Below are 15,205 nucleotides of genomic sequence, written 5' to 3'. Positions count from 1 at the left end.
TCCTGAGACATGGATGAACAGCAGACCATTTAACCAGCTGCCTTTTTTTCAATATTTTGATTGCTTCCATGATTTCATTATTTCTTTGACTTCTCTGGGTCATCTGTCCATAGCAGCAAAAAGTCTCATACCTGGATACTCAGTAGAATTATTGTAGAGTTCTACCTTTGCAAAGTGACTGAATTTGGCTGAAGAGCAGTGCTGTCAACACCTAAAAGCAAAGGAAGAGAAAGATCCACAGGGTTATACATGCTTGGTCGCATAAGTAGAGCGACAGTCATGAATTCATAACACTGAGAAGTTACAAATGTTTTTAATAATGGCTTGACTCAGAAGGAAGCAACCCCAACCCAAGAGTTAAACAAAGAATGACTTAGTGACAAAGCCCAACAGGATGGGTTAGGAGCACAAAGATTTCTTTGTAGTTATAGTGGTATGAGAAGTTTAACTATAATGGGACACATTCAATATTTTAATGGTTATAAATTATTAAATAAAAAGATTTATTTGTTCAGGCTTCTCTAAGTTGCAATTTTCTGGTTTGCATTTTCCCATGGTGAGAAAGGAGTGATTATTTTGACTTAAAATACTTTCTCACCAATTTTTGCTTGATAAGAAAAAATAGAAATTGTGTTGATGTCAACAGCTTTTTAAAGTAAAGTATGTATCTTGTCCATAAGCACATGAATATAATGTATTGTAGTCTATTCACAGATGCATGACAATCAAATATAATAATAAAACTAATGCTTAAAATAAATTGACAGAGATCAATGAAGCTTGTTAAACATTTTAGGTAATGTTATTACAAGGGCAATAGTCATTAAAGACATCAACAAAAATATTAATATTTACAAAAAAAGGCTTATGATAGTATAAAAAACAGTGATCTGCCATATGACTGGTGTCAAATAAACGTAAATGATATAAATTTTGTAATGTCACAGAGAAAGGCCTTTTTTTGGGGTATTTATCCATTCTTTTAATCTCTACAGCAATCCTGTACTTGGACCCTATAACTATCCTATATATTTAGATATTATTATCCAAATTTACAGAAAAGAAAACTAAGGTTTGGAAGGTTTCAGTAACTAGTCCAAGATCATCTAGTTGGCAGGTTGTCGAAGGATCCAGACATGGCTGATTCTCAGGTCTGTGGGCTTTTCATTATGACCAGCTGAAAACATTGATATTGAAAACATTTAAAAAACTTATTCTGCAACTGACTTTCCAACTTTCTGAAGCTGTCTGATGTTTTTGGAGTTTGAAAATTTTGAAGTCTTAAAAATTATAGAATTGTTTTTCTTTCATCCATTTTGTGGTATCACCTCTTTCATTTACCTTTGTCCATTATCTTTGTTTTACTGACAATCCCTCACTGTCTAGTGCTATGACTGTATCTAGACTAAGATATCCCCAACATATATTTATTTTGTGATTCCCTCAAAGTGGAGATTTTCGTGAAAATAATGAAGGGAGGGGCAGAGAGAGGTGTCTATATGTCTATGTTTCACTGAGGATCAAAGTAAGAGGATTAATGCTCACTTTCCCAGCTGGATTAGAAGAGCAGTAATCTTTCCTTTCTTTTTCTTTTTTTTTTTCCTAAAAAAAAGGTAGGTGTTGGAAGAGCTGAATTTAAGCATGAGAACCTCATAGGGGAGTATTAGATGATGGCTATGAATCAGATTGGTTTTCTCTTTGATCTGAAGAACTAGGCCATTACAGTCATAATGCATTTTAGCTACAGCAAAAAACTGCAGGAGTCAGGTTTTTAAACATTTGACCAGTATTGAGTTAAACCTCATGAACCTGATGCCAAGTATAAGAGGATAGTATATGAAGAGCAATTAATTCTGAAAAATTTCCAATGTACATATCATTTAAAAATATTTGGTTCAAATTCAAGTGCATGTATATACCATAATTTATTTATTTAGTCTCCTATTAGTGCATTTAAAATTCATTTCAAATTATTCATTATTCATCAGTACATGATAAATATTTATTCATTAGATCTTTGCTCAAATATATATTATTACTAGAGAATATGGAACCATTGTGGGTTTTTGTATTATTATCTATATTTTACTAAGATTTTCTAGTTTCTGTCTTGGTTTGTAATAGAAACTCAGTTGAACCAGCTTAAGAAAAAGCTGGTTTTAGGGAAACCAAGGGAAGGAGTTACAGCAGGAAAGCACTGGAACAAGAGTTTAAAAACAAATGGGAGGGACTTCCCTGGTGGCGCAGTGGTTAAGAACCCGCCTGCCAATGCAGGGGACATGGGTTTGAGCCCTGGTCCGGGAAGACCCCCCCTTGCCGCAGAGCAACTAAGCCCATGCACCACAACTACTGAGCCCACATGCCAAAACTACTGAAGCCCGTGTGCCTAGAGCCCATGATCCGAAACAAGAGAAGCCACCACAATGAGAAGGCTGTGCACTGCAGCAAAGACTCAAAACAGCCAAAAATAAATACAAATAAAATAAATACATGTATAAAAAAATAAACAAACAAACAAAAAAAAAACGGGAGTCAAGCAATTGCTTTTTCAGTCTCTCAAACACCCTCTTCTCTGAACTATGTCATTTCTCTCTCTGAGGATTCATTTTCTCTGTGCTCCTGGCTCTGCCAAGTTCACATATTCAAGGTCCACTGATAGGCATTTCTCAGTTTCAAGCCATAGAACCAGGAGAGTCTGATTGGCTTAACTCTTGTGTCTAATCAGCTATGGTTGAGCGGGATCATGTTGTACAAACAGGGCTGCTAGGGATCCTGCTTTGTGGTTAAGTTAAGTTAGCCCTAATCTCGAAGAAAAGCAGTGTGGGCTGGGAAGACATTCTAAATGGTGTGTGTACTCTAGTAAATTTCCTCCTACGACAGGAAAAGCATACGTAGGTGGCAAAGTAATTTCTTCCCTCCACCCCATCAAATCTTGGTAAGGATGCCTCCAGCTCGCCGAGCTTTGTTATTCCTCCTCAACCTGAGCGATAGGATTGTTTTTATTTTGTTGATGGTGTTATATTTTATTTATTTTATTTTTTAAAAATAATTTTATTTATTTATTTTTTGGTGGTGTTGGGTCTTTGCTGCTGCGCGCGGGCTTTCTCTAGTCGCGGCGAGTGGGGGCTACTCTTCGTTGCAGTGCGCAGGTTTCTCACTGCGATGGCTTCTCTTGTTGCGGAGCACGGGCTCTAGGTGTGTAGGCTTCGGCAGTTGTGGCTCGTGGGCTCTAGAGCACAGGCTCAGTAGCTGTGGTGCACGGGCTTAGTTGCTCTGCGGCATGTGGGATCTTCCCTGACCAGGGCTCGAACCCGTGTCCCCTGCATTGGCAGGTGGATTCTTGACCACTGCGCCACCAAGGAAGTCCCTATATTTTAAATATATGTATATAATTTATACATGTATTTTATAATTTATATATGTAATGTGCATATATCTCTATATCTTTGTGAATAAAATTTTGGGGGTCTATATTGACTAGACTTAAACTTATTAAGTTGCAGTTCTTAGCATTGTACAAAATATATACAGTAGATGTTTAAATGCTTGTTTATTATCTTTTCAAGATGGTCTTCCTGTCTGGAAAGGCTGGATGCAGAAGGATTGCCCACTTTTAAAAATAGTTGTATGTTTTATGTAAGTCTATGTGGATCGGCTGAACCTATGTGGTTTTTAAGCTTTTTTTTTTTTTGATAAGCTCTGCTGCATAAAGCATGTGTAGACCAAATGTAGTGAGCTTGACACCTGAAAGTGAGAGACAGGGAGCCAGGGCCCTATGTGGGCTAAACACAGCATCTGCTAGACATGATGAGTAAACAGCCATCAAGGAAGTGGTTGATGGACCATTTGACTGAGGTGACAAACTCATCTGCCTTTTAGACTTGTTGTCAGAAGACATACTTCAGCAAGATGCCTGGTGTAAACATATGAAGACTCTAAACTTGCTTTTGTTTGGGAACCTGGGTCTCAGCAGAAATATATTGCCCACTGGTTGTCCTAATTCAACAAACATCCCCATCTATCCATCCATCTATCCACCTCGTAAACATTTATTGAAAAATTACTGTATAAAAAGCAGCAAGAACTATAGTTTTAGAAGGAGCACTGGTTGAGTCACACTTAAAAGTTTACAAATGAATAGGTAAGCTTTGAGTTAGACACATCTGGATTCACTCTGTTGCCTCCTAGCTATGAGACCTTAGTCAAGTTACTTAATATTCTCTAAGCCTCAGGTTCCTCACTTTTAAAATGACAATAATAATAATAATAATACTTACATCATAAAGTTATTGTAAGGATTGGAAGACATACTGTAGGTACTGTTTTTTGCACAGAGCCATAAATATTATGTACTATTATTTCTAATCATCAAAATCATATTCATTACCAACCACAATGAGTTCTTACAGAAACTCAAAATTTTATGCATTGTGGAATATACAGAAAGAAGGTAAATTCTGCCTGTTACAAGCTGCCACTTTAAGGAGACTGACTGCTTCATGTGGGATGTGTCCATAAAATAAGACATCTGAAGAAAGAAAAATCCAGGTTATCAGAATGCTTTGCTAACTTGTTGCCAAATATAACTTATTTCTTATTTATGTACTATTATATCCGGGTGGGCTAATTTTTTCACTTTTCATCTGTAGGTTTGGATAGCCTGCAGAGATGGCTTTAGACTCATAGACCCACAGAATGAAAAATGAAAATAATACAGAGAGCTTATTTAATCAATAGGTGTTCTTAAAAACTTGCCTAAATATTTACGCTTTATCTAAACACATTCAGAGAAAGAGATGTTGTAACTGCCTTAGAAATGTATCCTAATTTCTAACTGAACTCCCCCATTTGTAAATTCAATTAATTTGTTTTGTTTTATCCTTAAGTGATATCGTCTAAGTTAATGAGCTCCAAAACTTTTCCATTGTCTTTGATTTTCCATTGCCTTTTAAAAATTGATGTATAGTTGATGTACAATATTATGTAAGTTACAGGTGTACAATATAGTGATTCACAATTTTTGCAGGTTATACTCCGTTTACAGTTATTATAAAATATTGGCTATCTTTCCCAAATATATTCTTGTAGTTTACTTTTTTCTTCCCCTTTTGTCTCCCTTCTGAGTCCTGTCACCAGTTGTCGCAGAGTCCTATTGATTCTCTGTGTTCTTCTGCCATGTGGTGGACGTTCTTCCCACCTTAGTTCAGGTCACCCTTCCCTTGGGCTTTTCCAGTAGTCATCGCCTCCTACTGGGACTTCCCTGTTTCCAGACACCTCCTCCTTGCAGCCCATCCCGCTCACCAAAACCACATCCATCTTCCTTAGCCATTGCTCTCCTCAGAGGTTTTCCTGTGGAAAGTTATTGTAGGATAGATCACGTTTGGGCTTCTCCGTTGTACATTGGGCTCCTCCACATGTGGGACTGCCCTTCTTGTCCAGCCTTGACCTTTATCATTCCCAGCTCTGCTTCTGTCCAGCTAGATTTCTGTCTTGCAAACACAGCGCTCCCAATCTTTCAGCAAGTCTTTGCTCCTGTAAACTATTTCTTCCTTCACTTTTTGATTGTTGTATGGCTAAATGGTTCAAAAACTGTACAGTTATAAAGGTTTAAACTTTTGCTAGCAATTCATTGCAGGAGAGAAGAGTTGAGAGGGTCAATGAATGACATAGAACTTGTGGATAATCATCTCTGCTTATACATGAGCTGGGAACTGTGTGGTTTCCTCAGACCAGAACCTGGGAAATGCGGGAGGTTCTCAGACAAGGATTCTTAATTTAGGATCCATGGGTTTCTAGGAAGTCTATGGATGGGATTCAAGGAAACTGTGAACTTACTAAAATTACAATTAAAGACGCATTCATATGTGTATTTGTTTTCGGTGGGGAGGATCCACCACTTTCATGAAGAGAAGCAGGACATTTGACAAGAAGAAGCTTTAGTTAAGGGTTTGAGTGGATGCAAGAAGGTAGGATGAAGTTGGGACTGAGCCAGGCCAAGATGAAACTTTGCTTGGATACTACGGAGAAATTCAATGTGAAGAAATCAAGTCTTACTAAAGGCTGAGCCAAGCACTAGCACCGGCTGGGAGAAATAGGGACAGTATGGTTCTAGAACCTCCAGGGTGTCAGAATGCTCTAGACTTAGGTCCAGGTTGGAAAAGGGCTTTTCTAACATAAGGAAGTCAGAGACAGAGAGAGAGAGACCAGGAAATCATAGGTTTGGGCTGATTCAGGACACTGATTTTGTGGGTAAGATGGAAATGTCTGGTTGGAAGAGGCAAAGGCCATGTGGGACATACTTGATTAAGAACTGGATTCTGGAAAGAACTGAGATTTTTTTTTGACAGGACCACTCTGAACGTTTTTAGGTAGAAATATTCTTGTAGATGAAAAGAAGAACAGCGACCTGTATGTATTTAGAACATTTTGTTGACTAAGAAATTTGCGACTAGGGTTTAGTTATCTAAGTTTCATATCTGTTTTCTTGTATGTTCAACTTTTTTATTTTTTGCTTTCAGATTTTATCATAATTTTTCCTTTTAGTTTTTCATAAAGATGTTTTGAAGATGTGAATCTAATCTGTGTTGAAGAGGAGGAAACATAGGAAATTGATGGGTTTAGTGGGGAGGGTGAGGGGTACTATCTTAGCTGGACAATGGAAGTCATGGTGGTGCAGTTAGTGAGGGGAATGCTTCCACAGCTCTGATGGATATATGGCTGGGGTCCTTCATTTACAGCCCTCCCACCCTCAAAGATCCATAGCCTAACTATCCCTTGATCATTTTCAAATTCAGGAGGCTATAACTTCCTACTGACCTTCTGACAAATCTCTTACTCTCTCCTCCTAGATCAGTGGTTCTTAACCAGGGAGGAGGTGGGGGAGGTTTTACAAAATAACCGCCCACCATACAGTCCAACTGAGCACACATATTTTGTGTACCACTTGGTAAAAAAATGATTTGTCACTTATCCTGTGTGGTTTATCTTCTCAGTAATACTCTAAGTCTTGGCTGTTCTACAGCCCGTGTTATTTAATGTGAAGTAAACAAGCTTGCTAAACCATGGTTCTTCATCTTTAATTGATTAATTGCTATTGGATGGTAATGTGACAAACTCACTACAAGCATTGAAAAATAATGGATATGGAGAAGAATTGAGATTGATAATGTTTAAGGGTAGAAAGAACATATGTACTTGAGACTGAAGTACCTGAAACAATGCATCTTAAATTTCCCATATACTAATATCACAGAAAAGTAAGTCTTTTTTTTAAACAACAGAGACACTTCAGAAATAAATGAATCTAAATTTAACTGAATGGAATTTGTTGGTAAATTAGATCCCATATTAGAACTAGAATGTATAAGAGGAGAATGCTTAACAGGTTTCAGGCAATCAACTCTAAATAAGGGCAGTGAAAGGAAATACATGTAGTTTTTTAATTAAGAGGTATTATTAAAATTATTAAGGGGAGAAGGCTGCATAGTTTATACCCCCTAGCAAGAAGATCAGAAATTCCTGGGTTAACAAAGTAGGTTGATCTTATAATTTAAAATGCTGGATTGCAACATGTTAATCTTTGTTAGCGAAATAGATGGATTCAGTGAAGATTATTTTATGACCTATTTTCTAAGGAAATAAAGTTTCAAGTTTACTTACAGAAACTATGCAAATGAAAGCGATCGTAACTCAATAATGACAAATGGACAGGATGAGAGAGGTAAAAGAGTTGTAATTTCCCTACAAAAAGATTTTCCGATTGAAGTTAAAAATCTGACAATTCAACCCCTCCAAGAAATAAAAAAGATGTATATCTATGAAAAGTTAGCAGACAGTTTAGAAGCTTTCGAGACTTGTGAATATAAGAAAAACAGCATGTACTGCGAAAGATATTTTGAGCAATAAGAATCTAAGGATTCTGAATTTGTCTCCAATCAAGTAGCAATTAAAAGGACAGCCTGGAAAATGCATCAAAGATAGATGTCTGGAAATATAAGAAGAAATGAAATTGTGACTGGAATAAATCTTCACTGTTAGAACAAGAAAGATTTTATTATTATTTATGTTGAATAAGAATTAAAGTATTTATTTATTGAATATCAATAAACACAAATGGAAAGGAAAAATGGTCCAAAAATACAATTTTTTTTTCAAAATGTTAAGAACCTTTTATGAAAATGGATATAATTGTGAGCTTTGTTCTTCAGATGTCTTTGATGTAGGATTTTGCAGAGTACCAGCATCTTAGCACAACTGGGAGGAAACAATCCTCTTTCTTGCATCAGAGGCCTGGGACTCCCTTGAGTGCCCTTCAGGCATCTGAGCCACTGACTGCCAGGCCCCAGAGGCACGGTTTACCTGTAGCATTCCTGGTTTTCCGAATCCTTGCTTCCATAATAAAAGCAATCTTCTGAGATGCTGGGGATTTTCTTGGAAAGCCACACCCATCTTTGTTGCTCTCCTGTAGCAGCAGATGAGAGAAAACTTTGCTGTGGACATGCTTGACTCAGTACACGGATCTTAGGTCTGACGCTGTAAGAAGGAGTCTGAAAGTGGCATGGGGATTGAGGGTAACAAATACAGTTGTTTTCCTTTAATGAGATCTACTTCACATTTGGATGAGTCTTAAAGATCAGGTTTGAGATTCATAGATTGTGGGGGACGAGTAAAACTTTCTTGTTGCCCAGAAGAAAAGGAGACAGAATATTTAAAGCTCCAGATGCCAAAGCCCAGGCTGCATTTGCATTTACATAGGCTGAATGCACGACGTCTTCAAAACAGGGGCCGTTGGTCACATTTTTCTCACCAGGGAGTCACTGTAGTGCTTGAAATGCCATTGTTAGGGGTAAATTTCTTTGCCTACAGGCAAGATCTGCCTGTTCTCTGGAACTCTCTTTTTAGTAAAATAAGTGATGGTAAGTCAAGCACGTAGAAGAGTGGGTTACTTACTAAGTTTTTCCTGTGTCGACTGGAAAAAAAAATGCACGATGTTAAGAGTTGTGAGTTCAGTTTTATTTGGGGCAAAATGAGGACTATAGCCCAGGAGACAGCGTCTCAGAGAGCTCTGAGGAACTGCTCTGAAGAGGTGCGGGGGAGGTCAGTATCTATGTGATTTTGGTGAAGGGGGTACATGAAATTGAGCACACATTTTGGCAGAACGTTGCTGCTAGTCACAAGGTGCAGATGTCGACATTAATGATTTTTGTGCTTTTCTAGATATGAGAAGATGCAAGAAATTGGGCTCATAAAATCTCCTGAAAATATCTGTCTGAAAGTCTGTTCTGCCAGTTTATCTCAGAGCACAGAGTGCCTCATTCCTGATCTCCACCCTGAACTCTTTTCAGGGTGTTTTGAAGGTCAGCGATTGTAGTGGCTAGTGGCTTCATCCTTGTAGAACCAGATGGCAAACGACAATTTTTAGTTGGCACCTGATACTCCAAGGGCACCTAGGAAGGGAGGAGCGGCTGCCTAGGGGTAGAGTGGGATGGGGAAAGGGTACAGAGAGAAGTGCTGACAGGGCAAAGGAGATCAATTTTCCTGCTTCATCATGTGCTCAGAGACCTGTCCAGTATTCCTAACCCCTGGGGTTGCAGCCTTGATTAGGGGCTCCATGACCTGTAGCTCCTCTTTCAAATTCAGTCCCAATTGCAATGCTGGGAATCCCCAGTCACATGCCCAGGCCTATTGTTTTTGGCTTAGAGGAACATTAAAGCAAATAACACTTTTCTGCACATTTTGAAAAGCTGGAAGCTGTAGAGGAATATTCATACGGTAAAATCATTCACCTCTCACCCCATCACCTCATAAAAGCATCACAATAAACACTTAGTATTTTGGTGCCTTTGTCTATTGTCATATGTGGCTGAAATTAGCCTGGATATACAATTTTATATCTGACATTAAAAAAATTTTAAATTGTATGATACATATTTCTCTATATGATTAAAAATCTTTGTAAATATTTTTAACGGGCACCTAAATTTTCTTTTTGTGGATATGCCATCATTTGTTTAAAATTTCCATGTTCTTGAGTACTTAAGACTATTTCTTGTTTTCTGCTATGATACTGTGATGAACCTCTGTGCGCATAAATCTGACTCCACTTTGGATTATTTCCTTAGGACCCTAGAAATGAAATATATAGGGTATGAACATTTCTGAGACTCATGTTACATACTGTCGAGTTACTTTCTGAAAACCAGGGTTCCAATTTATACGTCTAGTAGAGAAGGAGAGTGCAGTTTCTAGTATACATGTAAAAAATGAATAAACTGAAACCCAAAGAAATAGAGTTGGGAGACCAGAAGGGGTTGCTCTCATGCCCTATGACCTTAGCAGAGTTCAACAGGAAGAAGACAGACTCTTCTTCTTTCCTGGCAAGGTCTCAGCCAGTGAAAAGCCACGGACTCTTTGTTTACTGCAGCCCTCCGGACTTCCTTTTCCCTTCTACATATAAAAGCCATCTCGTTCCCTGGAGACTTACCTGTGGCTCGTCATGGTTGCAGACCCTGAATTGCAATTTTCTGCTGATCCTGAATAAACTCATCTTTGCTGGAGAAATATCTGGCAATCTATTTGTTTCAGGTCAACAACATTATTAAATTTACTGAATGAAATGAATGATAACTGTTTATTGAATCCTTACTGGCACTGTTATCATAAACGATCCAAACTAGAAAAAAACATCAATAACAAAACATATCTTGCTAATTTATGCACAAAGTTTTGCATTTAGCTATTATAATTTCCACATCCTTGAAGACTGGTATACATGGAAAATTTCTGTGGAAGGAATTGTTTCTATGCTGACACCTGGGACTGTTCAGAGGCAAGCTAGAATTTGTAATCTGTACATGGGAGACTGGCTCAAGTCCCAAAGAGAATCTTCCTCTATTAGCTGTGAATGAAGAAAGTCTCTAAAATGGGCTCACCTGCAAATGGATATCCCAGAGAGAGCTCCCAAATCCACTGGGATCTCCAATGATGATAGCAAACCCTTGGGAAATAGTGCTCAAATATTTGCAAAGAATATTCTAACTGACCCGCTAGAGTTCTGTATTGACCCACTAACTCCTTCCAACCACTCTCAGAGGTAGATACTATTATTACCATCCTTATTTTGTGGGTGACAAAAATAAAGCCTAGAGGGTTAAAGAACGTGCCCAGAATCACACCACTAGTAGGCTGCACAGTTGTGCATTGTACGCAACAGTCTGCACACAGAGTCTGATTTCTTCACCACCAAGCTACCTTGTATGTCAGAAATATCACTGAGACAAGGTAGATGGTCCTGTTCTAAGCCTTCTTCACACCCAGTGTTTCTTCTTCATATTTTGTACTAAATTAAATCATTATCTGTGCCATGCTTCCTTAAAGGTCTCTTCTGCTAGAATTTAAGCTCCCTGAGGACAGGCATTTTTTCAGTCTCATTGAAGATAATGGGAGGTGAAGTGGGGGGAGGGGTATGTGGGCACCAAGTGGATGGGCTGCAGGCAGTGAGTGGGTGTTCAGACCTTGTCTTCCCAGTGGGTGAAGGTCCTGGGCTGGTCCTTCCACACTTGTTCACACTCTCCTCCTCCCTTGCCAAGGGCATATCCTTGATGTTATCTTGCTGAACCTGTGAGCGTGGACTGACTTTTCTCTGACCTGGAGCAGAATGGATCCAGATAACTTGGTTTGGTCATGAATCTTTACAACATCAGCAGATCTTAGGAAGCCTCTAGCCCACCTGGAGTGTGGAAGCAGGTGTGAGGAAATTAGGAATTTGGTCAAGGCTAAGGCTAGTTTATGAGCTTTTGGCTGTCTGACTCCACAGTCAGTGCTCTGGAAATTTTAGGATGTGCTAAGAAATTTAAGCCAACTTTTGTCTTGTTCTAGTTCAAGTTCAAACAACTCACATGTTTAAAGCACAAGGGCATAGCACTGAGGAGTGTACATGAGGGACCAATTCCTCATCTCAGACTCTTCCCTGATGATAAGACGAGGACTCTGAATGTAACCTCCAGGGTCCCTTTAGACCAGCACAGTGCAATCATGTGAGCCACATACGGAATTGTAAAATTTTTTTAAAAAGTGAAAAGAAACAGTGAAATGAATTTTAATAACATATCTATTTAACCCAATATATCTAAAACATTATCATCTCAACATGCAATAATATAAACAAGTCATTAATAAGATATTAGAAAAGACAACATATGCCAACACACACACTACAATATAATGTCTTATGTGATGCCATGGTTAAAGGGAAATGCAGTTCAACCAAAACAATAAATTAGTGTTTAACAGAGAAATATTTTACACTGCTTCAATTTGAAATTTAAATTAATTGAAATTAAATAAAATTTCAAATTCAGCTCCTTAGTTCCGCTAGCCTCATTTCAAGTGCTCAGTAGCCACAAGTAGCTAGTGGCCACCATATTGGATGGCATAGCTTTGGAGATCTCCTTGATAGGTCCTGTGTGATAATAGACGACTCTTGCCATTTCCTTTGGGGTGGGTCTTATCTGTAGATGTCCCAGGCAATCTCTGGTTCATTATCAGACCAGAGGACTTCAGGAAAAAAAAAAATTCATTCTTGGGTGCTGCTTGATGGGCTTGGAGATCTGATTTTTAGTTTGTGTTGTTCTTTTGGGATCTCTCCAAACTTACTTTAGAGAATACTCCATGAGCGTTTGTTCTTTCCAGACAGTAGAGCCTAGTTGTTCCTTAAAAGTTAAGTTTCAGGAGCCAAATCCTGGAGAGGCCACTTACTGGATATATGAACTTGAGCAAATGACCTAATCTCTTCATGCCTCAGTCTTTTCATCTGTAAAATGGGGGTTGCAATAGTACTTCATGGGGGTTATTATAAAGGGAGAATGCATTTATACATGTAAAGTACTTACAGGTGTGCTTGACACACACTAAGCTCTCAGAAAGTGTTAGCTATTGCTATTACTTTTAACCACAAGCTCATGCAATTTCTGAAGACCAGGGCTCAGCGGGTGCCGTTCTCTCTGTTGTAGACACTCCACCTGGATAATGTGTATCATCCTTTAGTTTAGATTTCACTTCTCCAAGGGAAACCTTACTTTACTTCTCACACTGGTTTAGGTGCCCTCCTATGGGCTCCCACAGCACCCTACTCCCTCCCTTTTATAACCCTTAGCACTCGGTATGTGTTTATTTGCTTGTCTGAATCTGACCTGTGAAAGTATATTTCTATTTTGTTCTCCACTGTATCTTCCAAGCCTGACACACAATATTGGGTATAACGATAAAAATAACATTAGTTGTAGCTAGCATTTATTGAGCACTCACTAATTAAAGTTCACATAATCCTCAGTTGCACGTTTTTGAGGAAGGTACTATTATTTCCATTTCATAAATCAGGAGACTAAGGCTTAGGGAGGTGAAATAAATTTTATAAAGACAGCCAGATAGCAAATGGCAGAGCCAGATTTGAACCCAACTTATCTGACTCTGAGCTCAAACTCTCAGTGGATTGTCTGGCATGGGTACCCCATAAACAGTGCCCTCCAGCAGAACCTTGGCCTGTTGGACTAGAATCCCTCACATCTGGCCCAAAGATTCAAGAGGCTAATTTTTATGTAGTTATACCAACTCTCTGAAGCAATCCTTCTCTTTTACTCTCCTGAAGTTTACAAATAGCCACTGGCAGCATAATTTAGGCTGGAAGGACTGAGCAGGATCCTGATTCACTCAGTTCTTTGGGTTTAATCAGACTCATACAACACTCTGTTCTACATAACCCTACCATCAGCCCTTCAATGCTTCAACTAAAAATCAAAAGGGACTGGAATATGTGCTTTTTTTTTTTTCTCCAAATGCTTAGGATCTTATTTGTGAACAACTGCTCCTATTGGCTTGAACATAGCTGTGAAAATCTGGTTCAATGTACGTCCTATAATTTCTAAATATTTATTAGCATTATTCCCTGGAAATGCTGCGTAACTGCATGTATATTATTAGAGTATGTTCTTCTGTGTTTAAACCCTTGTTGTCAGCATGTATTTTAGAGGAGATGTTCTAGAGAAAAAAGGAAATTGTCCTACTATATACCAGGGCTTGACAAAGGTCTGTGCTTAATGAAGGCTGTTGAGGGATGCTCTTATTGATGTTTCAAACAGAGGAAGCCTTAAACTGGTGGTAGACTATCCTTCCAACTATCAACTGCTGTCACCTGGTGGCATATTTGAGAAACACCAGAAACTTTGCTAACCACAGGAGTTTTCTCTTTTGATGTTCAGTAAAGTGGATTGAGTGTTTTCACTGTGTTTGTCTCTAGCATATAATCAAATTAAGTGGTTCTTGACAAAGCCAGCATTTATTATAAACTAAACCTCAGATCATCTTTCTTCAGGCTATAATAACAATAACCAATATTTATTGAAAGTGTATTGAAGACCAGGACCTGTTTTAAGTGTTTTACATGGATCATCTTATTTAATATTTATGAGATTTCTATGAGGTGGATATCACTATTATTTTCATCTTAACCCACTGAAGCATCTACAGGTTGAGTAATTCACCCACATCACACCACAGGGAAGTGGTAGAGACAGAACCGTAATCCAAGAGATCTGATTCCTGCGCCCTTGCTCTTAACCACGGCTTTACAGTGGAATCTTAAGCTAAGATGGTCAGCAAGTGAGAACAGATTAGAGGTGGGAGACTTGGGTGTGAATTTTAGCTCCACTGCCACCTCGTTAGTAACAATACCTTGTTCCAAAAAAGATACACCTGTAACTTATATAATATTGTACATCAACTATATTTCAATAAAACAAACAAAAAAACCCCAAAAAGACACACCAGCAGGATCTGACCTTGGTCCTATTCCTCTCCTCTGGGTCCCATTTTTTCTTCCATGAAACCATGGGATTGGACAGGATCATCGAATTTCAAGCTGGGATTTGAGATGTGCTCAGAGTTCCACATGTGATGGGGCCAGAGAGAGAGAGAGATGAAGGGAAGTGGGTGCTTGGCCGGTGGGATTGGGACCCTTGCACCTACCCCTGCTACCTCCTTCACTTCTTTTACATGATAGTCTCTTAATTAACGTTTTCGTTCTACAAATGCTTTAATAGCTAAAAGAAAATTTAGAAAAAAGAGGGCCAAATTCTTCTGGGGACTCCAGAAATACTTGATGGAAGGTACTTCCCCAGACAATTGCAGGTGGGGAGCATCACCGAGACGG

Source organism: Balaenoptera acutorostrata, chromosome 10 (assembly GCF_949987535.1).
Source record: "Balaenoptera acutorostrata chromosome 10, mBalAcu1.1, whole genome shotgun sequence".
In the NCBI taxonomy this organism is placed as follows: domain Eukaryota; kingdom Metazoa; phylum Chordata; class Mammalia; order Artiodactyla; family Balaenopteridae; genus Balaenoptera; species Balaenoptera acutorostrata.
The sequence above is the reverse complement of the archived record's forward strand: the minus strand, read 5'-3'. Positions refer to the sequence as shown.